Here is a 25,774-nt window from a genome sequence, read left to right as displayed (position 1 = left end):
ACTGAGCATCAGGGCATACATTCAACTTTGACTCAGGTCAAAGGTGTTTGTACTGGGCAGCTAAATATTTAACATAGTGAGGTTTCCTCTCTCCTGGCCTCTCCCAACACCAATGAAAGGATTCTTGCATATTTGCTAAACTTGAATAAAGAAGTCATATGCACTTCAGTTTGAATGCTAGCTCCACTCTTACTCATTCAGTCAAAAACATTTACAGAACAGCTACTATACATTAGGAACTACGTCTACAACAGAGAGCAAAAAAAAAAAAAAAAAGATACTTTTTATTTTAAGGAAATAGGTACTATGTTAGAATTCTTTCTCTTCAGAAAAATGATTCTCTGGAGAGCAGGGTCTAGTAGGCAGATATTAATCAAATAATGCCAAAGAGTAACACGTCAGATTATGGATGCTTCCCAGGTAGTTCAGTGGTAAAGAATCCCCCTGCCAATGCAGGAGACACAGGAGACATGGCTTCGATCCCTGGGTTGGGAAGATCCCCTGGAGTAGGAAATGGCAACCCACTCAGGTATTCTTGCCTGGAAAATTCCATGGACAGAGGAGCCTAGCGGGCTACAGTCCATGCAGTTGCAAAGAGTCGGACTCGACTGAGCAACTAAGCACACACGCACACACCTAAATACCTACTAATTGACTCCAGGCCACAGGAAACTTGGACTTTCAAAAGTCTATCACAATGAAATTTTACCCTTTGCTCACCCACTTTCTAGTTTTGTTTTCAACTACTTTGCAGATTACATATAGATAACGTCTTGAACTGACCAAGCAAAATCTATCCGGATACCAAATAAAAATCTCAGAATCTGGACTGGCCAGCTAATTCCAGATGGGAAACTAATTTTAAATATAAGAAATTGTTATAAAATAATAATTCTTCAAAAAGTTATAGGGGAACTAAGAGTCCTCCCAACTATACCAAGTCCCTTTCTACCCATGCCACAGCCTGGAAATTAAAATTTTGCTCTGCTAGCCCATGGAGAATTGTTTCCACAGTGAAACACTATTACTGATAGACTATGGGGATCAGGGACTATTTTACTAAGTAGTAAAAGTGAGGGCGGGGAAGAGGAGGAGAGAAGGTAAAAACAAACAACAAACAAAATTAAAATTAAAAAAACAACAGTCATAAAATAATTGAACCAATAAGCTGACATCAAATTTAATACATCTATATCACAGTTAAGGAAAACTGAGGTCAGGGTGGTTAAGTGACTTGCCATAGTTACACAGTAATAATTACAAACATGTCTTTAAATCCCAACTTGATCTCTCTACTTCTAAAATTCCTCATCTGTAAAATGAGTATAGAACTGTATCATTCTTACAGGATTATTCTGAGGAGTAAATAAAAAATCAAATGTAAAGTATTTAGCACTATCCCAAGTAAAAGGTCGGTTATAACAAGGCTGAGAGTGATGATTGTTCCTGATGTCATTTATCCTCAATATACAATGAGATTGGGGGTAGAAGGTGGCTGAGAAACAGGTACTTTACCATCCCAAACTCACTTTTTAAAAAGATCAGAAAGGAGTAGATGAAATGCTACCTATTATTGGTTATCTTTGTACAATAAAACTCTGACATTTGTTGTCTTTGTTTTACCTTTTATTCTTCTGTATTCTCCATATTTTCTGCAAGAATCATGTATTACTTTCATAACAAAAGAAACACAAGTATTTTAAAAACAAAGGGATCTGAGTAAAGACAATCAAATTGGAGGAGTAACTATCTGATGCTATTTTAGCTTGCTGGACTCTGGTTACCAACTCCTGGTGGAAAAAATATATATATATCTTTTTAAATGATAAAGGAAAATCCCAGAAAATGCCCACAGAATCTTAAGAGCTAAAAGTACTTTAATAGGTCACTTAGTCCAAACTCCCAACTAATAGCCAACATGAGTCAAGCACTTTACAGCTTATGAATTGCTATGCATTTATCTACGGAGCTCACCTGATCTCCCTTAAAAGTATAAGACAGCTAGTCTTATTGGAAAAAGTGTATTGGAAAAAACATGCACTCAAGTCAGAAGGACCAGTCCTCAAACCACAGTTGTGCTGTACAGCCTCAGGTATTTCAATTAACCTCTGTTTTCACTTCTATAAAATGGACACGAAATAATACCTGTCTAAGCTAACCCAGGGAGCTGTTTAAAGAATAAAGTGAGATAACATTAGTGAAAGTACTTTGTACACTATCCAAAAGGCCGTTCATCATCTGGGCCTTGCCTTCCTGTCCTTTCTTACCACTCCCCACTTCGCACCCCATCCTCTAAGTGTACTACATTACTTAGGGTTCCCCAAATTATGCTCTCAAGCCTCCTAATCTTCATACTGCTCTCTTTCAGGAAGGTTCTCCTTTCCCTTCTCTTTCTACCCCTCCCCCGCTGCCTTGGTTAACCCCTGTTTATCTCTCAAAATCCAATTTAGGTTCCACTTCCATTGAGAAGGCTTGCCAAGCCATCCCTATTTCAGGTGAGGTAGATGCCTTTCCTCTGTCTTCACATACCAATATACATACCCATGTGTCATTTTTTTTCTCAATATAGTACAATTGTCTACAGACATGTTTGGTTCTCAACTATAAATTTAAAGGTAGGCACAGGTTACAATCTGTTTCTTCAGAGCCCATGACAATGCCTGATGCATAATATGTGTTTAGCAAATACATGGATTTTAGATGACAACTGGAGAAGGAAATAGCAACTCACTCCAGTATTCTTGCCTAGAGAATCCTGCAGACAGAGGAGCCTGGTGGGCTGCTGTCCATGGGGTCGCACAGATTCGGACATGACTGAAGCGACTTAGCATGCATGCATGCACTGGAGAAGGAAATGGCAACCCACTCCAGTATTCTTGCCTGGAGAATCCCAGGGACAGAGGAGCCTGGTGGGCTGCCATCTATGGGGTCGCAGAGTTGGACAAAACTGAAGCAACTTAGCAGCAGCAGCAGATGACAATTAAAACAGTTTTCATATAGTAAGTACAAAAGACATTTACACAAAATATAAGGCAGTACTTTTCAAATTTGGCTGCAGATCAGAATCATCTGTAAATTTTCAAGAATAAGGATTCCAGGAGACTTTGCTTAAATAGACCTGAGATACAGTCCAGGCAACTGTATTTTTTTTTTTCACATCTTCCTTCACAAGTAGTTCAAGCACACAGCCAAAACTAAAAACCACTGTTATACATAATAGACATAAATAGTAGTCACAAAATTACAACAATTGTACCTAACATCTATATAACTTAACATCTTACAATTCATTTTCACATATTCATTTAATCTTCACAACAACCCTGTAAGTTAGGTTTATTTTTATTTTCCAAATGAAGAAATAGAGGCCTAAATAAGTGTCCAAGTAAGTCTTTGCCTAACTTCAAATATAGTGGCTTTTCTTTCTACATCTATCTCCTTCCCTAGAAAAATTATAAATAATATTAATAATATACAAAGTACTGTGAGACAAGAGTTAAGATGAGGAAGCCATCAATCCCTTTGTGCAAATCAGAGAGAGAATGAGAAAAGCTAAACCATGAAGATACAGGCAGGCAGACAAAGGTAGAGGCTACACATATACTGTCATTTATCATCCCCAAAGATTCAAAAGGCAGATTCTATAAAGGAGAGGAATGCTCTTGCCAGCCTCAGTACTTACACAAAGTGAAAGGGAAAGGGACATTGCAGAGGACTGGACGTGGAAAAATGGAAGAAGCAAGCCCCATAAATAAGACTGAATTTTCCCAGTGCTGCATGCAAACTACCACATACCATCTCCATGAATAAGAGCCAAAACATAATGGAGTTTTTTAAATTAAGACTTAGATCAATTTTATAGAATTAATCAATACCAAATAAAATCATATTTATGAGGGATCAATAAGCCTCTGGTTCTTTTCTGACTTATTACTACACTACTCCTAGAGAGGGGATAATCTAGAGGATCCTGATACACAGATTTCTCCCATCTCAAAGACTAGATGAGAGAGTGGAGGAAGTTATTTATGAGAGATAAAGCTTAACACTAAAGCAGAAAAATGTATTGCACTATGTTAATAAATTTACATTGGCAAAGGAAAAACAAATATTCAGGCACAAGTGACTCAGAATACAGATAAAGTCTGATCTCTCAACTTCAATGAAAAAGTGTTATCCTATAAGTCTGCAACATCATGACCATATGGCAGAGTTTTATCAGCAATTATTTTTTTTGTGGTTCAAACCATGGACTTCAGTCAGGATTTTCTTAGTGAGACGAGGGTAAGAGTTTAGAGAGCAATCTAAAAGGACATTTCCAGTGCCCCAAAGTTTAGCCTCATAGAGTTTAAAAGGCCATTGCCTTTTATGATATAGTGGCAAAAATAAAGTAACACATTTAGATTTTTAAAATGTAGTTTTAAATCAATATTTAGTTATTTCCTAATGATATGCCTTTGAGTAAGACAATATCTCTATTATATTAACTCATAAAACAGAAATATCTGTCTCATAGATGGCTGTTGTGAAGCTGAATAAAAAGCACCAGGGAAGGATATTAATCTTTTCCCTAATCATGATAAACATAAATGCATGTAAATCTTTCTTCACCAGTCGTTCTATGCACAAAGAAAGCAGGCTAAATGAAGAAAAAAATTTTAACTTTCACAGCAATAAACTTACAAAACATTCCTAAAATCTGCCATACAGAAAAATTAAAGCAGCTGGAGTAATGAACACGACACATAACTGCTTGTATCAGGTGGATGTGGACTGGAACTGAGGTCCGTCACTTTCAGCAAAACCTTCAGCAAGACCCCTTCACCAGTCTAAGCCAAGCCTCCTTATCGATGAAATGGAGATACTAGCAATCATCTTACAGGTTCATTTTGAAGACTGGAAAAAATATCTCGTGTGGTATCTGGTACAGTGTGGTCTGCAATCTTTTTTGGCACGAAGGACTAGTTTCATGGAAGACAATTTTTCCACAGAAGGTGGGTGTTCAGGATGATTCAAGTACATTACATTTATTGTGGACTCTTTCTATCATTATTACCTCAGCTCCACCTCAGATCATCAGACATTAGATCCCAGATGTGGACCCCTGGGTTGGAGACCCCTGCTAGTTGTTCAATAATGTAAACTGCTGTTAATAAGTTTATCACAATCTAACAACTAGCTAACAAATCATACTTTTCAAAAGTGTTTTTATATTCAGTATTTTTTTAGTTGCTTCATAAATCTGTAAGCCAGTCATAGCAGCTGTTACTATTCTGATTTTACAGTTAGAACCAAAGGCACAGAGATAAAATAATTTAAATAAAGTCATGCAGTAATATCAAGACTAAATTAAGGTCTCCTGACTTTCTCTGGGTTTCACTAACACCCACCCAAAATAATAACATTAGTCCTTAGGAATTAAAATGAAACTGTGTATTCTTTTTGAAACTTAAACTTTTCTTTTTATTATTAAAAAAAAGAAGGTTTTTTTCCCTCAGATCTCAAATTAGCAAATGCTGATTCTACCTTGATTTTTGTTTTAGTTTTCCCCAATAAAGCTGCCAACCTCTTAACTAAAAGATGTTTAAGGTCTGCTTATCAAAATGATGCTTGTTTGATCAACTTAAATTTAGAAAGACAGCTTTCTCCCATCTTTATGAGTATACATCACTTTATCCCTCCATTTAACTCCTTCATTTCCATACTTATTATATAATGTTGTAATATCTTTAATTGCTTAAGGACTTGAACCACATCCTATGTATATCTGTCCCAGCATGGGACCCAGCACATGGTAGAGAAAGACTCAACAAGTGTTTATAAATAAAGAATAATAAACGAAACCAATCTCCCAGAGGGAAGTTAGAAAAAGAAAAAATTGGATATGGTATCTTAGGGCTAATAAGAAAGTGAAAGAAACAAAACACTTTAAGAGCATCACAAGGAAGAGAAACCTTTGTGTGGAGTCAAACACGTCCTTGTATGGCTTTAAGTTATCACTAGAGAAAGACAAAAACCACAGGAGATCCGGAAGAGACAGTTTCAAGTTAAAAGGTTCAAAAGTTAAGGTGCTTACTTAAACTTGTAAAACTAAGTCCAACCCCGGCCTAGGATATTTCAGCTGCAGTTTTCAGATCCTGAGAAAAAAGAACAAAAGAAGAAAAAATCATGCAGATTCTGGTGGAGAAAAACAGAAGTAAAAGGGGGGAAAAAAGCTCAATCTATTGATAAAATAAATCCCCCAAAATGTTGGAATCCATTTGGATTTGCATACTGGAGTGAGGTTCCTCTTCCTACTGAAAACTATTCTTGAATAAACCCCAATGCAGCAGCTGGCAGTAAATAGAGTTAAATCATTTTTATATTATTCATTCAACAAATATTTGAATGCCTGCTATATGCAGTCACTATTTTAGCCCCTGGGATTACAGAAGTAAATAAAACAAAATTCTCTGCTTTCAGGAAGCTTTCATTTAAGTGAGAAAAACAGATGCTATGAAATGGAATGAAACAGAATAGGATGGAATGGAATGAAACTGAACAGAATGGAACAGATGGGATGGAATGGAACAGAATGGAAGGAAATGGAATGGAAGGTCAGGCACTTTGTGCTATGGAAGAAAAAGGAGGCAGGGACAAAGGAAGCAGGGAGGGAGGTGGCAAGGTAATGGTCTTATTAAAGGCAGATCTTTTAACCCAGTGGTTCTCAAACTTTGGCAAGTATCAGAATCACGTGGACGATTGTTAAATATCTGGGGTCGCCAACCCTAGAGTTTTTCATCTGTAAGTCTGGAATGGGACAAATAATTTTCAAGTCCAACAAATTCTCAGGTTCTATTGATGATCCTGGTGCAGGGACTACACTTGGAGCTAAAATTATTCTAACCCAAAGAATTAGGTAATCTCAAAACTCAAGGGCCTTGATTTGCTTTCTTCACTCATATATTCATTTCAAACACTTATTCAGTGCCGGAAACTTGCAAGGCACTAAGACTAAAGAGATCCTGCCCTCAAAAAATTCACAGGTTAATATTTGCAACAGTGTGATAAAGTCAAAAAAATTTGCAACAAAGCACTATAAAGATCTATAAGAGTGGAACTGTACATAAGCCCAAGAATGGAAAAGCAACTCATTATACGGAGACAGTAGGAGGAAAAACTAAGGGACTGCTTCCCAGAAAGGGCTTCCCTGATGGCTCAGATGATAAAGAATCTGCCTGCAATTAACAGAGACCTGGGTTGGATCCCTGGGTCAGGAAGATCCCTTGGAGAAGGAAATGGCAATCCACTTCAGGATCATAGCCTGAAGAATTCCATGGACAGAGCAGCCTCATGGGCTACAGTCCATGGGGTCACAAAGAGTCAGACATAACTGAGTGATTAACACTTTCATTTTTCTCCCAGAAGTACAAGTGCTTCTCCATAAGCAGATGCTGGATGGCATTTTTGGCAGAAAGAATAGCACATGCAAAAGCAGAGATGAAAAGAGGGTGGCAAGGAAGTTGTAGAAAGTGAGGCTGCAAAGGCAGACAGTACTCTAATTTCTGAGAGCTTCTTATTCACGTCAAAAAGTTTAAAATTTTATCTGTAGGCAATGACTAGTCAGGAGTCGGGATAGATGACTGGGTTTTGTTTTACAAAGATCTCTCTGGAAATATAGTGCCTTCCTTTTAGAAATACTGGGACTACCTGATGTGAAGAGCCAACTCACTGGAAAAGACCTTGATGCTGAGAAAAACCAAAGGCAAAAAGAGAAGGGGACTGCAGAGGATGAAATGGTTAGATAGCATCACTGACTCAATAGACATGAATTTGAGCAAACTCCGGGATACAGAAGAGAACAGAGGAGCCTAGTCTAGCATGCTGCAGTCCATGGGAGTTGCAAAGAGTCAAACACATTAGCGACTGAACAACCACCACCTTTTAGAAAGCAGTCCTTCCTCCAAATTTAACACAGGGCCTCATACCATGTGCTTAGTAAATGTATACTGAATTGAGTATACATTCAAAAAAGCTCTTTGCCAAGTGCTACCTCACAGAAGAGAGGCAGGTCACTACCTTCCTTGCAGGACTCACTGTGACCAGGACGAGAGTTGTAAAACAGGTCCAGCAGCCTCAATAACTGCACATTACTCTCGGTATAGCTGGAGTAGAGACTAGGGAAGGCCTTCATTGTTTACAAGCCTACCTCACCCACTAGACTTTGAGCGCTCTGACAGACAGGGAATGTCTTAATAGATTCTGAATCCCCATAGCCCTAGCAGGAGATCTGAAACACAGTAAGTAGCTCTCCAGACTCCAGTAATGTTGGGTAAATAAATGACTGAACAAGCAAATTTACCAGACAGACCCATGAGCTAACTGGATAAGCTTCATGGAATGTTTCATGATCTACCATTCAAAAATCCTTTTTTTTTCTTTGCCACTTTATTTTAATTGAAGGATAATTGCTTTACAGAATTTTGTGGTTTTCTCTCATACATCAACAAGAATCAGCCATAGGTATACCCATGTCCCCTCCCTCCTGAACATCCCTTCATCTCCCTCCCCATCCCAATCTTCTTGATTGTCACAGAGCCCCTGTTTCAGTTCCCTGTGCCAATTTTCCCCTGTTCAGTTACAATACACACGGTATTGTAAATTTCCATGTTACTCTCTCCATACATCTCACCCTCTCTTTTTTGAGAAGTAGAGTTTCTAGTTAAGGTGAGGTGGATTTCATATGCACCTGATTCAGGATTTTCCAAATAGGAACAACAACAACAAAAATGTTAACTAGTACTATAGTATAAATCCTACCAAGCCTCTGAGGGATTCAATGAGAAAGTTTTGCCCGAAACGAGTATGGGGGGGATCGGTGCTAGCAAAAACTTCATGGGAGGTTTGGTTTGGCCGGGGGTGGGGGGGGGGGGGGGCCGGGGGCGGTGCTTCAGTAAAGTCTTGAAAACTAAGTAGCACAAAAGCAAACAAGCAAACTCCTGGACCTTTAAAACTGGAAGTGACCTGCTCAAGGTCACACAGGAAGTAGGAGAAGTCATAAGGTAAGACTAGTGAGATATTTGTGTACTGTCACCTCCTCTTTTCCCCTGACAAAATTTAGACAGGGCACAAAGACACAGTAGGCAAGATGAAAGATTTTTCTAGGAACAACTCTTAAAGGTTAGACTAGTGACTTCAAATTTTTATTGGTAACCACACTACTAACCCTTCTCATCACCTTTCACAGTACTGGGGGGGAAAGCGGAAGACAGTTATCCAAAGGGCTGAATAAACAAAAAGCACTTTGCTCTCAATACAGAAAACTACTCAAGTATTCTTCCAAAACACTCCCAGCAATGTTTGCTGTGAAAATATTCAAGACAGTAAAGGCTATAATATAGTCACGTCTTTTAAACCAGAGTAAGAAACATAAAGTAACTCCAAATCTCGTCTCCCCGCGTTTTAACGCCACAGGTTAAGAGTATTCCCGGGGTGGGGGAGGGGCGGCATAAGTCAAGCACTGTCCACTCGTATTTTTCAAGGAGTTCCACTCTATAGGTGATCCCCACGGCCAGGACAAAGGTGACTTTTCTCGTGCACAATGAACCTGTCGCCGCCTTGCTAGGTCCCCCTACGCTGTCCAGAGTTAGGATCCGAGGACCGCAAAGTTCAGGAGGCAGCCGCTCCCGGAGCCGGACCTGCGAGGTCTCCCCTCCGCTGACTTCCCCTGGGTCTCTGGGTCCCCAGGCGTCAGAGACCGCGGCCGCGCGGTAACTACACAGGGAGCCTTTGTTGGTCCGAGAGAAACGGCCAGCCTCGCAAGAGACACCCCCGCCTTCCCTCACCTGGCGCCCGCATCCGCCCGGCCGCGGCGGGGAATGAATGGGTCCCGGAACCCCCACCCCGCGCCTCCCCCGCCCCGGCGCCGCAGCCCGCAGCCCGCGACGCCAGGGGTACCGGGCGGGAGGCCGGCTCTCACCGTCCGCGCTTGTTCGGCTCGACTCGGCTCCTCCTCCTTCTCCACCCCGGTGGCCGCGGCCGAGCCGCGGAGTGAGCGCTCGAGTGTGCGCAAGGGGCCGCTTCACTTTCTCCCGCCCGCCGCCGCCGCTGCCGCCGCTCGCTCGGCTTCTCCCCACCCGCTTGTGCCTGAGAGTCCCCTCAGGACAGGGCGAGGATGGGGGGTCCGGTCAGCGACCGTGGCTGGAGTCGGGGAGGCGGAGGGACCTAGGCGACGCGGCTGAGGGGAGCGCTTGCTCAGAGGGGTGAGGAGCTCGGGTGGCCTTGAGGGAGGAGGTGGAGAGACAAGAGAGTTCTTTGAGGGGCTCTCGAGAGCGAGGGCTGCGTGAAAGAGGGGGTAAAAGTATGAGGGGAAAAAGCGTCTGGGGCAGGACGGCAGAGACGTCCTGAGGAAGGCGCTACAGACGAGCAGAGGGGGAAGAGAGTGTGGGGGCGAAACCGTGAGGGGCCGTCTACGGTGCTGCCCACACCTTGGAATCCAGCTGCAGCGGCCACTGAGCCGCCTCCCCCACCTCAGCCGAGCTATTGTACGCTGCTGGCCAGGCGGACCGCCTCGCCCACCGGCCCCCGCCCCTCCCCCGTGAGGCACAGGCGCCGGCGGAGCCCAGGCCCGCCCCACCTCCTGCAGGTGGGAGGGGGCGGGGAGGGCAGGACGGACGCACGTGAGCCAGGCCAACGCAGGCGTGGGGGCGGGGGAGGGCCAGCTCCTGGAATGACGTCATCGGCGCATGACGCCAGAGACTGGGGAAAGCGCCCGGCTGCCGCGTGACGTCATTGCGCTTGCGTCTCTCCTCAGATTGAGCAAGGTCTACTGCTTCAGGCTCTTTCCAGGCGGAAGGCTTTGGGACGGTTTCAGGGTTGCTAATGGTATAGTCATGGTCGAAGAGTACGGCTCACCCCCTAGTCTTACGGTCCTCTCCGCATCCAAGCGCTAAATTTGGAAGCTACACCATCTCCTATGACCTCAGAGCCAGACGTTTATTATACTGGATTTTTTTTTCGTGGGGGGGCTCGGTCGTAAGGAGGCAAAGAAATGGAAATGGAGGTTTCAATTGTTGTTACTGACAGAAAAAGAATGGGCTGCTTTTCCTAGTTTTTCCCTATGAAGGAGGCTGCATTCGACGCAAACCTTTTGCCTGAGCTAGGATTCTGTTTCCCAGTGCCTCCTCTATTTTCTAGTGCAGTGTTTGCATACCCGCTCTGTGCCTCAGATTCCAAACGACCAAAACTGAAACGTTTAACAGTAGCGAGGAAGGGTTTGGAATCAGATTGCTTTGTTTCAAATTTCAGCTATACAAATGTTAGTGATACGACTTTAACATTTCTAAGCCATAGTTTCTCTGTAAGTAGTACCTGTGTATCCTTCTTTCGTTAATAATAGTTTAGTGCAGTTTAGCACATGTTAAGTCGTTTGGAATGCTGGCTATTCCTACCACCATTTCCCCACAAAATTGTGACTCACATTACTTCTTGATCTTAGAGAATGGACCGTCATTCAGCAGTTCACTGACCCAGAAACCTGAATTTAGCCCCCATTCTTCCTCGCTGAGCACTCTATCAAATTGGTCACCGTATTCGACGTATTTCTCAAGTTCTTGCCCTTCTCTTCACTCACCACCATCACCTAGACAACTGGAGCAGTTTTCAGAGTCTCCAGATTCCATTCATTCTTAATGACCAGATTATTCTTGTTTTTTGGTGTTTTTTTTTTTTCTTTTATCTTGGGGTATAGTGGATTAACAATGTTGTGATAGTTACAGGTGAAGAGCAAAGGGACTCAGCCATACATATACATGTATCCATTCTCCCAAACCAGAGTATCCTTTTAAAAACACAAATCTGATGCCTTCCCCTGTTTAAATACTCTGAAGGGTTTTGTTGCTTTCAGGATAAAATCTAAACTCCTTAACTTAGCACTGTACAACCTTGGTGCTTACACCAGCTTGTCTAGCTTCATCTCACATGGTACATCCTTTGTTCCAGTCACACTGAAATGCTACTTAATGTTCTTTGAACATATATTTGTTCATGTCTCTAGCCCTTCTGTTTTATCTCACTGGCCAAAGCCTATTCATTCTACAAAGCCCAGCTCAAACGTCCTGTTCCTTTGTTCTTTCAATTAATATTTCTTAAGTTTCTCCAGTCCATCCTAAAGGAGATCAGTCCTGGTGTTCATTGGAAGGACTGATGCTGAAGCTGAAACTCCAATTCTTTGGCCACCTCATGCGAAGAGTTGACTCTTTTGGAAAAGATCCTGATGCTGGGAGGGATTGGGGGCAGGAGGAGAAGGGGACGACAGAGGATGAGATGGCTGGATGGCATCACCGACTCGATGGGCATGAGTTTGGGTAAACTCTGGGAGTTGGAGATAGGGAGGCCTGGTGTGCTGCGAGTCATGGTGTCACAAAGAGTCAGACATGACTGAGCAACTGAACTGAGCTGAATTGAAGTTTCTCTGAGCATTCACAATGCTGTCATCTTATAGTACTTCATGCCGTCTATGGCATGTAGCAGACAGTGACTGCATGTATGTGGAGTCCGTGTATGTGACTCCATGAGCTCCTTTAGAGCAAGTCATATTCCTACCCATACTATCAGTATCCCCAGTATCTAGAATATGCCTGACACATAATATGTTATGAAAATGTAGTTAATAAATGATCACATAGTACTTACCGTCTGCCAGATAACTGTTCTAAGCACCACCTCTTTTAAACCTCTGACAACCCTCTGAGATAGTCTACTCTTATCCTCCACCCCTCCAGTTTATTGGTGAGGAAACTGAGGTACAGAAGGGTTAAGTAACTTAACCCAAGATCATAACCCAGTAAATTAATTCTAAACTATTTTTGGATAGTCTCAATGGTGGGCAGAATAATGGCTCCCTAAAAATGTTCACATCCTAATTCTCAGAACATATGAATATGTTGCTTCCTTTCACAAAAGGGATTTTGCAAGTGTGATTAATTAAAGGTCTTGAGATGAGGTTATTCTGGGTTGTCCAGGTCGATTTAGTATAATCACAAGGATCCATAAAAATGGGAAAAGTAGGCAGAAGAGTGAGGAAGCAGTAGATTAGACTACATAAGAGGCCAGATGTGAGATGTGATTCAGTGTGAGGAGCACTCCACTCACCTTTTGAAGACAGGAAGAGAGCTACCAGCTAAGGAATAAAAATGACTCCAAAAACTGGAAAAGGCAAGAAAATAGATTATTCCTTGGAGCCTCCAGAAACTAACAGAGCCCTGCCAACACCTTGATTTTAGCCCAGTGACACTTATTTTGGACTCCTGGGCCACAGAACTATAAAATAATGAATGTTTGTTGTATGAAGCCACTACAATTGTGATAGTTTGTTACAGCATCAATGCGAAACTAAGAGTCTCAAATCAAGGGTGACTGCTCCATGCTAACAAGTGAGAGGGACTCCTTGTTAGAGGTACAAGGTTCTCAGCTGCATCCTCCCAAATGTCTTCATCCCAGGCCTCAGGGTTCCACCCCCTACCTATGGGAACTGATTTTAGAATAAGAACAGTCTTATAATAAAGGGTCTCTGACACACCAAGTATTATATTCCAGGCCTGATTTTTCAGCATACTCTCCTCTCTAGCTGCAGGAAAAGGGGATTTTTAAACAAATCTTTCATGGAGGTCTTCTGGATCTCATACATGCCCTGAGTTGATAGGTGGATGACCTGAATCTAAAATTGTCTTTTACGATATCTAACAAAATCCAATGAATTCCATGAATTATAATATCATTCAAGTTCTAGGGCACAGAGTCTCAAATGTTGACAATATATCTTCTCTAAGGAAGTGAAAACTTGTACTTATGTGGGCAAAAAAACACATAAGATTTTATAATGATTTGTATCCTCCAAAGCTCAACCCTATTTGATAAAATCTTGCTTTTTAGTATTTCATTTCCCTGGCTAGAGATAATTTATTGAGTTATAGTTGATATACATTATATTCATTTTAGGTATACAATATAATGATTTGATACATGTATATATTATGAAATAATTGCCACCATAAGTTCAGTTAACATCCATCACCACACATAGTTATAATTCTTGTTTCTTATGATGAGAACTTTTAAGACCTACTCTTAGCCACTTTCATATATACAAAACAGTATGCTCAACTATAGTCATCATACTATACATTACATCCCCTAGACTTATTTGTCTTGTAACTAGAAGTCTTTTTGCCTTTTCATACTAGACGGTGTATTAAAAAGCAGAGACATCACTTTGCTGACAAAGGTCCATATAGTCAAAGCTATATTTTTTTCAAGTACTCATGTATGGATGTGAAAGTTGGACCAAAAGTCAGTCGTGTCTAACTTTTTGTGACCCCATGGACTGCAGCCCGCCAGGCCCCTCTGTCCATGGAATTTTCTAGGCAAGAATACAGGAGTGTGTTGCCATTTCCTACTCCAAGGGATCTTCCAACCCAGGGAAACCTGAGACTCCTGTATCTCTTGCACTGGCAGGTGGATTCTTGACCGCTGAGCCACCTGGGAAGCTCAAAGAAGGCTTAGCGCAGAAAAATTGATGATCCAGTGCCACAGTTCAAAACAAGACTGAACGCCAAAGAATTGATGCTTTCAAACTGCGGTGCTGGAGAAGACTCTTGACACTTCCTTGGATGCAAGAAGATCAAACCAGTCAATGCTAAAGGAAATCAACCCTGAATATTCACTGGAAGGACTGATGGCTAAAGCTGGAACTCCAATACTTTGGCCACCTGATGCGAAGAGCCGACTCATTAGAAAAGACCCTGATGCTGGGAAAGATTGAGGATGGGAGAAGAAGAGGATGACAGAAGATGAGATGGCTGGGTGGCATCACCGATTCAATGGACATGAGTTTGAAAAAATTCTGGGAGATAGTGGAGGACAGGGAAGCCTGGCCTGCTGCAGTCCATGGAGTCACAAAGAGTCAAACACAATTTAGTGACTGAACAACTAAAAGTCTGTACTTTTGATCACCATCACCTCTTTTGCCTACCTCCCACCAAGAATTCTTCAAATTAATTTTTCTCCTTAGGAAGCAATATTTTTTTTTAAATAGGTGAGAATCCCTATGCTGAAGCTACTACATATTCTGACATACTCCTTCCGCTTGTACTTCTAGCCTCCCACCGGTTAAGAGCTTAGTCATTGTGACCACACAGCATATCAGGGGCTATCTTTGCTCAACTTATCATTGGGAACAGAGTCCTTGTTGTCATCTGATCAGTGAGTGATTCAGTTCCAGAAACTATCCTGAGGGTGTTCAGCCTGAGGTGACTTCTGGTATCAACTACGTAAGTTTAGATTTCAAAAAGAAAAAAAAAAAAACGACAGAGCCTGAGATAAATACTTGGGTTCAGTTTATCTAGAAGGTGATCCTAGAAAACAGAAGTGAGACAAGGGGAAGGGAAAGCCAATGGAGTGTATGTTATGGAGGGTCTCACTTCCACCACAACCTCAGAGAAACAGACAGAATGTCTCCCAGATTAGAACCACCGAAAGATAAGAGCTTTTATCCACTGGCTTCCATCCCTCATTGAATGACATTATCCCCAGAGATGTTGACTCCCAAAGGCCTTATGACTTTGCTTGTGCGTCTACAGGTATCAGAGATCTTGAGGCAAAATAAGGAAAGATGTGAGGTGACACTGTGAGGAGAGTTGGAACTGTTTTCCACAGTTTTCAGCTGAAATCAGATGTGAGTTAAAGGAATGTGACAAGTGTGAGACATCTGCCACAGACCAAGTGGGTTTCTTTTAAAGGTTCATGTTTTAAAGCCAGTTTAGAAGATAATGCCAAACCTATCTTCCAAAATATTTGAACCAATTTACACACCCACCAGCAATGTATGAGAGTTCCAGCTGTTTCACATCTCCACCAATACTTGGTATTATCAATCTTTATTATTTTAATCATTCAGTGGGCATGTAGTGATTTCACATTATTATGTTTATCTGCATTCCTTTGATTACTAATGAGGTTGAGAACTTGTTCATAAGTTTATTGGTCATTTGGATATCCTGTTTTGTAAAGTGTCCAGATCTTCTGCCCAAGTTTTAAAATCAACTTTATTGAGGTATGAAAGTGAAAGTGAAAGTCGCTCAGTCATATCCAACTCTTTGTAGACTCTTTGGACTGTACAGTCCATGGAATTCTCCAGGCCAGAATACTGGAGTGGGTAGCCTTTCCCTTCTCCAGGGGATCCTCCCAACCCAGGGATCAAACCCAGGTCTCCCTCCTTGCAGGTGGATTCTTTACCAGCTTAGTCACCAGAGAAGCCCAAGAATACTGGAATGGGTAGCCTATCCCTTCTCCACCAGATCTTCCCGACCCAGGAATTGAACTAGGGTCTCCTGCATTGGATTCTTTACCAAGTGAGCTATCAGGGAATATGTTGTGTATAGTAAAAATACACCTGTTTTAAGTGTTTAGCTTGATGATTTATGACATATGTATGTCCCTTGTAACCACTTCTACACCCATTCTGACCCAGAAACTTCACTTGTGCCCCTTTACTGTCAATCCCTTACTTCTCCCCCACCATGGCAACCAATGGTCTGCTTATTATCACTATAACTTAATTTTGCCTATTCTAAAATTTCATGTAAATAGAACTATAGGTACTCCTTTGTGTCTAGTTTCTTTCATTCAGCATAATATTTTGAGACAATCCATGTTGTTCATGTGTCAGTCAGTACTTCCTTTTTATTGTTGAGTAGTATTCCATTGTATGGATGTACTGGGTTGGCCAAAAAGCTCATTTGGATTTTCTGTAACATCCCCCCAAAACCCACATGAACTTTTTGGCCAACCCAATACTACCACTACTTTATCCATTTAACTATTGATTGTCATTGTAAGATTTTGGCTATTATGAATAAAGCTACTATGATCGTTCATGTACAAGTCTTTATGGGGATATATATTTTCAGTTCTCTTGGATGTGAAATGGGTGGGATGTAGGGTTAAATGCATACTTAGTAAGAATCGCTAAACTGTCTTTCAAAATAGCTATATCACTCATCCTTTTGACATGTCCCTATCATTCTCTGAGCACTTCCTTGCTTTTTGCACCAAGATGTTCTAGGCTCTTGTACTTTCTTTGAACCAGTCCTCAAACAAGTCGTGTCTCCAAAGAGTTCTTACTCTTTTCATTAAGAATAGTATTTAGAAGTCAAGAGCTAAGCACTAGCTGAGCTCATTTCTAGAGTCACTATCCCCAGGTGCTCTCAGTGTATGTGATTCCCAGCAGACTCATTCTCACTCTCCTTCTGACAGTCATCAAGACAGTATGGTACTGGCACAAAGACAGAAATATAGATCAATGGAACAAAATAGAAAGCCCAGAGTTAAATCCGCATACCTACAGACACCTTATCTTGGACAAAGGAGGCAAGAATGTACAATGGAAAAAAGACAACCTCTTTAACAAGTGGTGCTGGGAAAACTGGTCAACCACTTGTAAAAGAATGAAACTAGAACATTTTCTGACACCATACACAAAAATAAACTCAAAATGGATTAAAGATCTAAATGTAACACCAGAAACTATAAAACTCCTAGAGGAGAACATAGGCAAAACACTCTCCGACATAAATCACAGCAGGATCCTCTATGACCCACCTCCCAGAATATTGGAAATAAAAGCAAAAATAAACAAATGGGACCTAATGAAACTTAAAAGCTTTTGCACAACAAAGGAAACTATAAGCAAGGTGAAAAGACAGCCTTCAGAATGGGAGAAAATAATAGCAAACGAAGCAACAGACAAAGGATTAATCTCAAAAATATACAAGCAACTCCTGAAGCTCAATTCCAGAAAAATAAATGACCCAATCAAAAAATGGGCCAAAGATCTAAACAGACATTTCTCCAAAGAAGGCATACAGATGGCTAACAAGCACATGAAAAGATGTTCAACATCACTTATTATCAGAGAAATGCAAATCAAAACCTCAATGAGGTACCATTACACGCCAGTCAGAATGGCTGCTATCCAAAAGTCTACAAGCAATAAATGCTGGAGAGGGTGTGGAGAAAAGGGAACCCTCTTACACTGTTGGTGGGAATGCAAACTAGTACAGCCACTAAGGAGAGCACTGTGGAGATTCCTTAAAAAAACTGGAAACAGAACTGCCATATGACCCAGCAATCCCACTCCTGGGCATACACACCGAGAAAACCAGATCTGAAAGAGACACGTGTACCCTAATGTTCATCGCAGCACTCTTTATAATAGCCAGGACATGGAAGCAACCTAGATGCCCATCAGCAGATGAATGGATAAGGAAGCTGTGGTACATATACACCATGGAATATTACTCAGCAGTTAAAAAGAATTCATTTGAATCAGTTCTAATGAGATGGATGAAACTGGAGCCCATTATACAGAGTGAAGTAAGCCAGAAAGATAAACACCAATACAGTATACTAATGCTTATATATGGAATTTAAAAAGATGGTAATGATCACCCTATATGCAAAACAGAAAAAGAGACACAGATGTACAGAACAGGCTTTTAGACTCTGTAGGAGAAGGTGAGGGTGGGATGTTCTGAGAGAACAGCATTGAAACAAGTATACCATCAAGGGTGAAACAGATCACCAACCCAGGTTGGATGCATGAGACAAGTGCTCAGGGCTGGTGCACTGGGAAGACCCAGATGGATGGGATGGAGAGGGAGGTGGGAAGGGGGATAGGGATGGGGAACACATGTAAATCCATGGCTGATTCCTGTCAATGTATGGCAAAAACCACTACAATATTGTAAAGTAATTAGCCTCCAACTAATAAAAATAAATGGAAAAAAAATTAAATAAATAAATTCTATGTAATGAAAAAAAAAATAAAAAGCATACCACTAGGAATTCTATAGCCACAAGGAAATTAATTCTGCCAACAACTTGAGAGAGCTTGGAAGCCTCTGATGATAATGCAAACCACCAACACCATGATTATAGCTTTCTGAGAGACCTTGAGGAAAGGACCTACATTAGTCATCCACAGACTTCTGGCCCACAGAAACTTAGATGATAAATATGTGTTGTTATAAGCCACAAAGTTTGTGATAATTTACTGAGCAAGAGAAAAGTAATACAGGAGGGGCAGGAGAGAAAGGTCCACGAGTTAAAGGCACTCATGAAAATTTGAGAAGGCAGAAGTAAGGCAGATCATCTTCCTGATGCTTTGGCTACAGCTGCTGGAAAGAGCAGTTATAGAGACTGGGTTTTTCTGTAACAGTATCTCAGTGGCTAATCACTAACTTTTTGATTATCTAGAGGTAGTTATTGTCACAGCAGCAGCAATAGCATCCCGATCCCTCACTTGCAGCTATGTTGTATATTATTGAAAATCTATAGCTCCGTTGGTGGGCTCCTGATCCGCTTGCTCCCTAATTATACAAAAAGTGGCAGCTCCACTGGCAAGTCAGTTTGGCAGTGTTATTCTGAGAGTTATTCCTGAAGGTCCAGCCTACAGCTTACTCCTCCCAATTTACAACTTTTATAAGTACCTCATTTTTCCTTAAATCATTTTCTCCTTACAATAGCTATGATGATTTTTATTTCCTGCACCTAAAGCTTACCCATATACCCATCTTTGCTTGAGCTCATTTAAAAGGCTTCGGTTCCCTGTAGCCAAGTGATCCTAGTCTAAGATACCAATGGGGTCATTAAGAGTTGATGTTTGTAACAAGGGGAAACTGAGGAGGTCAATGAGGCAAGGCTAGGGTTAATTCATTCAGCCAACACAGTTCACTCATCCCCTGCTCTGTGTCAGGGCCTGAAAATAAAGAGCTAGATCATGAGCATCCCTGTCCTCAAAGAGCTCAAAAAGCTACTTGGAGAGACAGATACATATATGAGTAAGTCATAGTAAAACATATTATGACCTATAAAGGAATTAGTTAAATGTAGTGAAAGCCTGGAGAAGACAACAATAATCTTGCCTCCCCAGGGGTATTAAGAGATGGCATTTGAGCTTGCTTTTACAACATGAGTAAGTCTAAAAAGAAGGAAGAGAAAACAGACCCACTATCTACAAGTCTTGGTGAACCCAGAGTAACTCAGTCACTTATTGACTTTTAACCCTCACAACATTCCCATAGATAGGCATTATTATCTCTCCCTTTTTTTTTTTTAATAAAAAAGGAGGCTCAGTCCCAAAGAGTTTAATAATTTGACAGTGTCACATAACTGAATATAATAGGAAAAAACACATAGGATCTACTGTAGATAATGGATAAAAATGAAGCATAAGAATATTTATTTCAGGGTATGAAATCACCTGAACAATCATTGGGAATGCTAAAGACTCCAGGCTGAGCTTTCAAGAGTGACTCCCAGGTCCTACTGGTGGGAGCCACCACGGGAGCTGTGGGCTTCCCACAATCAGAAAGCCTCTCTTAAAGCTGCTGACTCCAGAACCATGCCATCTCCTGCACTTCATCTCAGCACAAAGGGTTACCTTATGCTCTGCCTCGCTCCCTACTTAACTCAGTTCCAAACTCAGGTCTTACCAAGGTAGATCTGATTTGTGGTCCTAGCTGGAAACAAGTCTGGGAAATATGATTCGGTTTTCCAATCTCCAATTCAGGAAGACATACCAGAAGGCAGTAGCATGGGATGTTGAGTGAGCCAATCATTTCTGCCTCATTCAGTCTGATAGGATTAAGAATATTGATTCATCCTTTTCCCATTTATAATATTGAGCAGAGCTCCCTGTGCTATACACTAGGTCCTTGTGGGTTATCCCTTTTATAACTTATTTATTTATCTATCTTTTGGCTGTGCTGGGTCTTTGTTGCTATGCGGGCTTTTCCCCAGTTGCAGAGAGCAGGGGCCGCTCTCTAGTTGTGGTGCACAGGCTGCTCGTTGCAGTGGCTTCTCTTGTCGCGGACCACACGCTCAGCACGTGGGCTCAGTAGTTGTGGCTCCTGGATTTATTTATTTTTAGTTGGAGGATAATTGCTTTACACTATTCTGTTGTTTTCTGCCATATATCAACAGGAATCAGCCATAGGTATACATATATCCCCCTCCCTCTTGAACCTCCCTCCCCACCCCCCTCCTATAGGTTGTCACAGAGCAACAGACCATTTTAAATACAGCAGAGTGTACATGTCAATTACAAACTCCCTAACCATCCCTTCCCCGCTCCAACTCTTTTCCTCAAGAATAGATACATGTGAGACTTCCCTGGTAGTTCAGTGGTTGAGAGCCCACCTGCCAATGCAGGGAACACAGTCCCATTCCTGATCCAGGAAGATCCCACATACCAGGGGGGAGCCAAGTCCATGGGCCACAATTGCCAGTCCCACACTCTAGAGCCTGCGGGCCACAACTACTGAGCCTGTGTGCTGCAGCTACTGAAGCCCAACAGCCTAGAGCCTATGCTTGCAACGAGAGAAGCCACCACAGTGAGAAGCCTGCTCACCGCAACTAGAGTAGCCCCCACTCACTGTAATAGAGAAAGCCCTCATGCACCAACAAAGACCCAGCAGAGCCACAAATAAAAGAATAGATACATATATAGTATAACTGAATCACTTTGCTGCACACCTGAAACTAACACAAACAGTTAACCTCTTATACTCCATTATAGAAGAAAAAGCTAAAAAATAAAAAAGACTATCGCTTAAAAAAATACTGAGTTCCCTGGTAGCCTGGTGGCTAGGATTCTGCGTTTTCACTGCCATGGCTTGGGTTCAATCCCTGGTCAGGGAACTGAGATCTGGTGTGGCTTGGCAAAAAAAAAAAAACAAAGAACACTGCAATGATTGATAATGCCAATCATGTGGACACTCTCATACACTATTGGTGGAAGTGTAAACTAACATAAACTTATTGGAAAGTACTTTGACAACATCTCACAATATTAGAAACATGTATCTTTTATCTTTTAAGAAAACAGCACTTTTTTAGGAGACCATCCTACCAAGAAAAAAAAAGGAGCATAAATACATAAAGTTCAAGAACTCTTATTACAGTACTGTGGCTACATAAATCTGGAAACAACCTAATATCCATCAATAGGTGAATAATTAAATAATCGAATGATATATCCACACAGCAGAATACTATACAACATTAAAAGGAATTAGATGGATCTCTATATACTACACTAAAAAGATGCCCTTTATTGTTGAGTTGTGAAAAAACAAGTTGTGAGAACTTTGTATAATATGATCTTATTTTGTTTTTGAAAATGGAGGTAAATGTCAGTATAAATATAGGGGAAATTGATAACAGTGCTTACTCTTGGGAACTGAAAGGGGAGAGGTAAAGGAATTGGACTTTTACACATTTTACTCCATATAATATTTTTAAATGCAGTTATAGGTAAGATTTGCCTTTATTGGTTGAGACTTCCAGTATTTATATATATATGTATGGGGTGTGTGTATGTATCTTAGAAACTTTTTTGAAGAATAAACTATTTTCATATTTTTTAATTGAAGTATAGTTGACATAATATGTTAGTTTCAGGTATACTACATAGTAATCTGACAGTCAAATGCATTACAAAATGATCTGTAAATCTGTTTTGCTTTGCTTTTGTTTTTTGAGACTCCACATGTGAGATTAAATAGCATTTGTCTTCTTCTCTCTGAGTTACTTCACTTAATTTAATACCCCCTAGGGCCATTCCTGTTGCTGCAAATGGCAAGACTTCATTTTTTTATGGCTGACTAACATTTCATTGTATGTATATACTGCGTCCTCTTTATCCATTCATCTATCAATGGACATTTAGATTACTTCCCAGAAATAAGAAAAACTGAAACAGGTAGTTCTCCAGTAAGTAGGTAGGTCCATGTTGAGATCCAAATGTGCAGGGTCAGTAAGAGCTAATCTAGTTTGACTCTGCCCTGCTAGGTGGAGGAACAAGATGGGGGAGGTACACTTTTGGGAACTGCATGAACATCTGCAAGTCCATGGATGGGAAGGTGTGCCAAGGTCCTTCTGTCTCCCTAGAGATGAATCTGCCATGAGGGCCTAGGCATGGTTATAAGACTTACAGTTATGAAAATATGTAATATGATCCTTGTTCTCAAAATGTTTACCATACAAAACAGAATAATACCAATGAAAATTCATATCATAAATCATAATTTTTATATAGATCTTTATTTTTTTTTTTTTTTAAGTTGCTCAGTCATGTCCGACTCAGCGACCCCAAGGACTGGAGCCTACTAGGCTCCTCCGTCCATGGGATTTTCCAGGCAAGAGCACTGGAGTGAGAAGAAAAGTGTTTTATAAATTAGTAAGTAGTTATACAAAACACTTTTCTTCTCACTTGATTCTCTCAACAGCCCTGAGAGGGAGCCACGGCAAGAGTCATGTCCCCATTGTACAGATGAGGAAGCTGAGGCCCAGAAGAGATAATGACCTGTTCAAAGTAAATATATCAACTGCATTTTACCAACTGCTTTTATAACCATTAGTTAATTCACTAAGGACAAAGCCAGGCCTAAGAGAAGGGCCTGGGGAGAGTGTTACTAAGTTTAGCTACCATTTATAATGTGTTCCTATGATGCATCCCATTCACCTGCTTGATTCAAGAACACCATCCAACTCAACAACATGTAGAGGGCCAGTTACATTCTATTCCAAAGGAGAAGGCTGTTCAGTATATCAGTGTAGGGAGAATGAAAGGATCACTCTACTCTGCTCTGTCCTTTCTTAGTTCTACTCCTGTGTTATTTTGCATTTCCTGACTTTGCACCAGTGTTTATATTATTGTATTCAAATATTTTGTTTTGCTTTTAGCTAGAATATTAATCTCCATAATGGCAAGAATGCTTAATTCTTTGGCGTCTTTTAACACTATGTCTCTTACTTTTTTCAACAGCCACTTTCAGTAAAACTACAACCTATAGTACATGTAATGGAAAAAAGTTCCACACAACAATACTTATTCTTAATCTGAGCAATGTACCCTGATATTTTGTATTGTTTATACAATTTCACTTTTTACTTGACTCCCAAATATAATCCAGGATTGGATTCTAAAACAGAAAAAAACATCAGTGAAAGAACACATGGAAGTAAAATAAAATCTATAGTTTCATTAATAATATTGGACCAATGTTGATCTCTCAGTTTTGATAAATGTACCATGGTTATAGAAGATGTTAACATTTTAGGGAAAGCTGGGTAAAAATATGCAGAAACTTTCTGAAGTATCTTTGCAATTTATCTGTAGATCTGAAGTTATTCCAAAAGAAAAAAGTTTATTTAAAAAAGAAAACAGATATGAGGGGTAGGAGGTATTGAAATGGGTGAGAGGGGTTAAAAGGTAAAAACTTCCAATTATAAAATAAATCATGCGGATGTAATATACAGCATGGCAAATATGGTTAATAACACTGTATTGTATATTTGAAAGTTGCTGAGAGTAAATCTGAGAAGTCCTCAATACAAGATAAAAAAATGTATAACTATATATGGGGGTGGATGTTAACTAGACTCATTTCACAACATATATCAAATACTAAATAATTGTGTTACATACTTGAAACTAGGGCTTCCTAGATGGCTCAAGTGGTAAAGAATTCGCCTTCCAATGCAGGAGTTGCAGGAGACACAGTTTCAATCCCTGGATCGGGAAGGTTTCCTGGAGGAGGAAATGGCAACCCACTCCAGTAGTCTTGCCAGGATAATCCCATGGACCAAGAAACCTGGCAGGCTACCGTCCATGGGGTCACAAAGACTCGGACACAACTGAGCAACTGAGCACACACACACATACACACCTGAAACTAACATGATGTTACACGTCATTATACTATAATAATAAATGCATAAATAAATAACTTACATAAACATGAAAAAACGTTCTAGCTTGACCATTTAAACTGATTTAATGACCCACTAATGGGCTGCAATTCCCTTTGAATGTTGTAGGTATTCGCTACCATTTTAGATAATGCTGGTGGGAATAGTTGTAGTGATCCATGAAAGTCCAGGATTGTTCATTCTCTGACTCTCATCACTCCCAGAGTGCCACAGCCAACCTCTCTCCCAGCCCTTGTCCTTCTCTGCCTTGTCTTATGCTCACGTTCATCTGTATGACCTGTCTTTGAAGGGATCTCTTTGCCTGAATTCTCTGTAGACCTTGAAAAGGATACATGATGTATATTTGTTAAATAAATGTTTGAAGGAATAGCTGTGTTTCAACACTCTTATTTGAGTTTTTCTGCCTCTTCAAATTGTAGGAAATCTTTATGTATACATAGAAATCTACTATAAAATCTTTTCTGAGAGCCTTATATAAAATAAAAATTTTTAAACTTGGCAGAAAGTCTTTCCTGACAAAAAACCTTCATGACCATCCTTGGGAATTTCAATAAGAAAGGAAGACTTTCAATAACAAAGCTCCTCTGAAAAAGGTTTAAACTGTTTTTAAACTTTTATTACTATTTTATTTCACAAGTGACACTCATTCACTACTGAAAAAAAAAAAAGATTAAAATGGATGAAAATAAAAAATGAAAATCCTATAAGGTCACCTATAATCCCACCATAAATAAGTATTACTAATATTTTAATATATAACTCCTTTTGTATCTGCATATGTGTAAACAAATACAAATACTTTAAAAATAAATGGTCCTATTTTCCATAAAATTTTAGAGGTATCTTTCCTCAGGTTGTTCCCTCATCCTGGAATGCATTCCCTCTCTTTTCTTTTCCATCTGAATATCTCCTGCTCATCTTTCTAGAGTCAACACATGATCACACCAATGGGAAGCCTTTT

At 40.5% G+C, this 25,774-nt stretch overlaps 2 protein-coding genes across 8 annotated transcripts in view; both read right to left on the bottom strand.

The window, feature by feature from the left end:
* The window catches only part of PAK1 (p21 (RAC1) activated kinase 1), a 160,117-nt gene extending 149,572 nt beyond the window's left edge, over nt 1-10,545 (bottom strand). For 2 of the 7 annotated variants that reach the window (XM_070457249.1, XM_070457254.1), the window contains exons 1-2: nt 10,467-10,528; nt 6,077-6,137 (exon numbers count right to left, since the gene is read on the bottom strand). The gene's annotated coding sequence lies outside the window, so the exon portion shown is untranslated. Of the gene's footprint in view, nt 1-6,076; nt 6,138-9,958; nt 10,428-10,466 lie in introns of those variants that run through there. The other 5 variants (XM_070457248.1, XM_070457251.1, XM_070457250.1 and 2 more) reach the window with 3 other exon arrangements.
* LOC110151730 (large ribosomal subunit protein eL34-like) overlaps nt 1-25,774 on the bottom strand; it is a 192,547-nt gene that overhangs the window by 133,680 nt on the left and 33,093 nt on the right. The window lies entirely within an intron of this gene.

Source organism: Odocoileus virginianus, chromosome 28 (genome assembly GCF_023699985.2).
Source record: "Odocoileus virginianus isolate 20LAN1187 ecotype Illinois chromosome 28, Ovbor_1.2, whole genome shotgun sequence".
Lineage (NCBI taxonomy): Eukaryota > Metazoa > Chordata > Mammalia > Artiodactyla > Cervidae > Odocoileus > Odocoileus virginianus.
The sequence above is the reverse complement of the archived record's forward strand: the minus strand, read 5'-3'. Positions and strand labels throughout refer to the sequence as shown.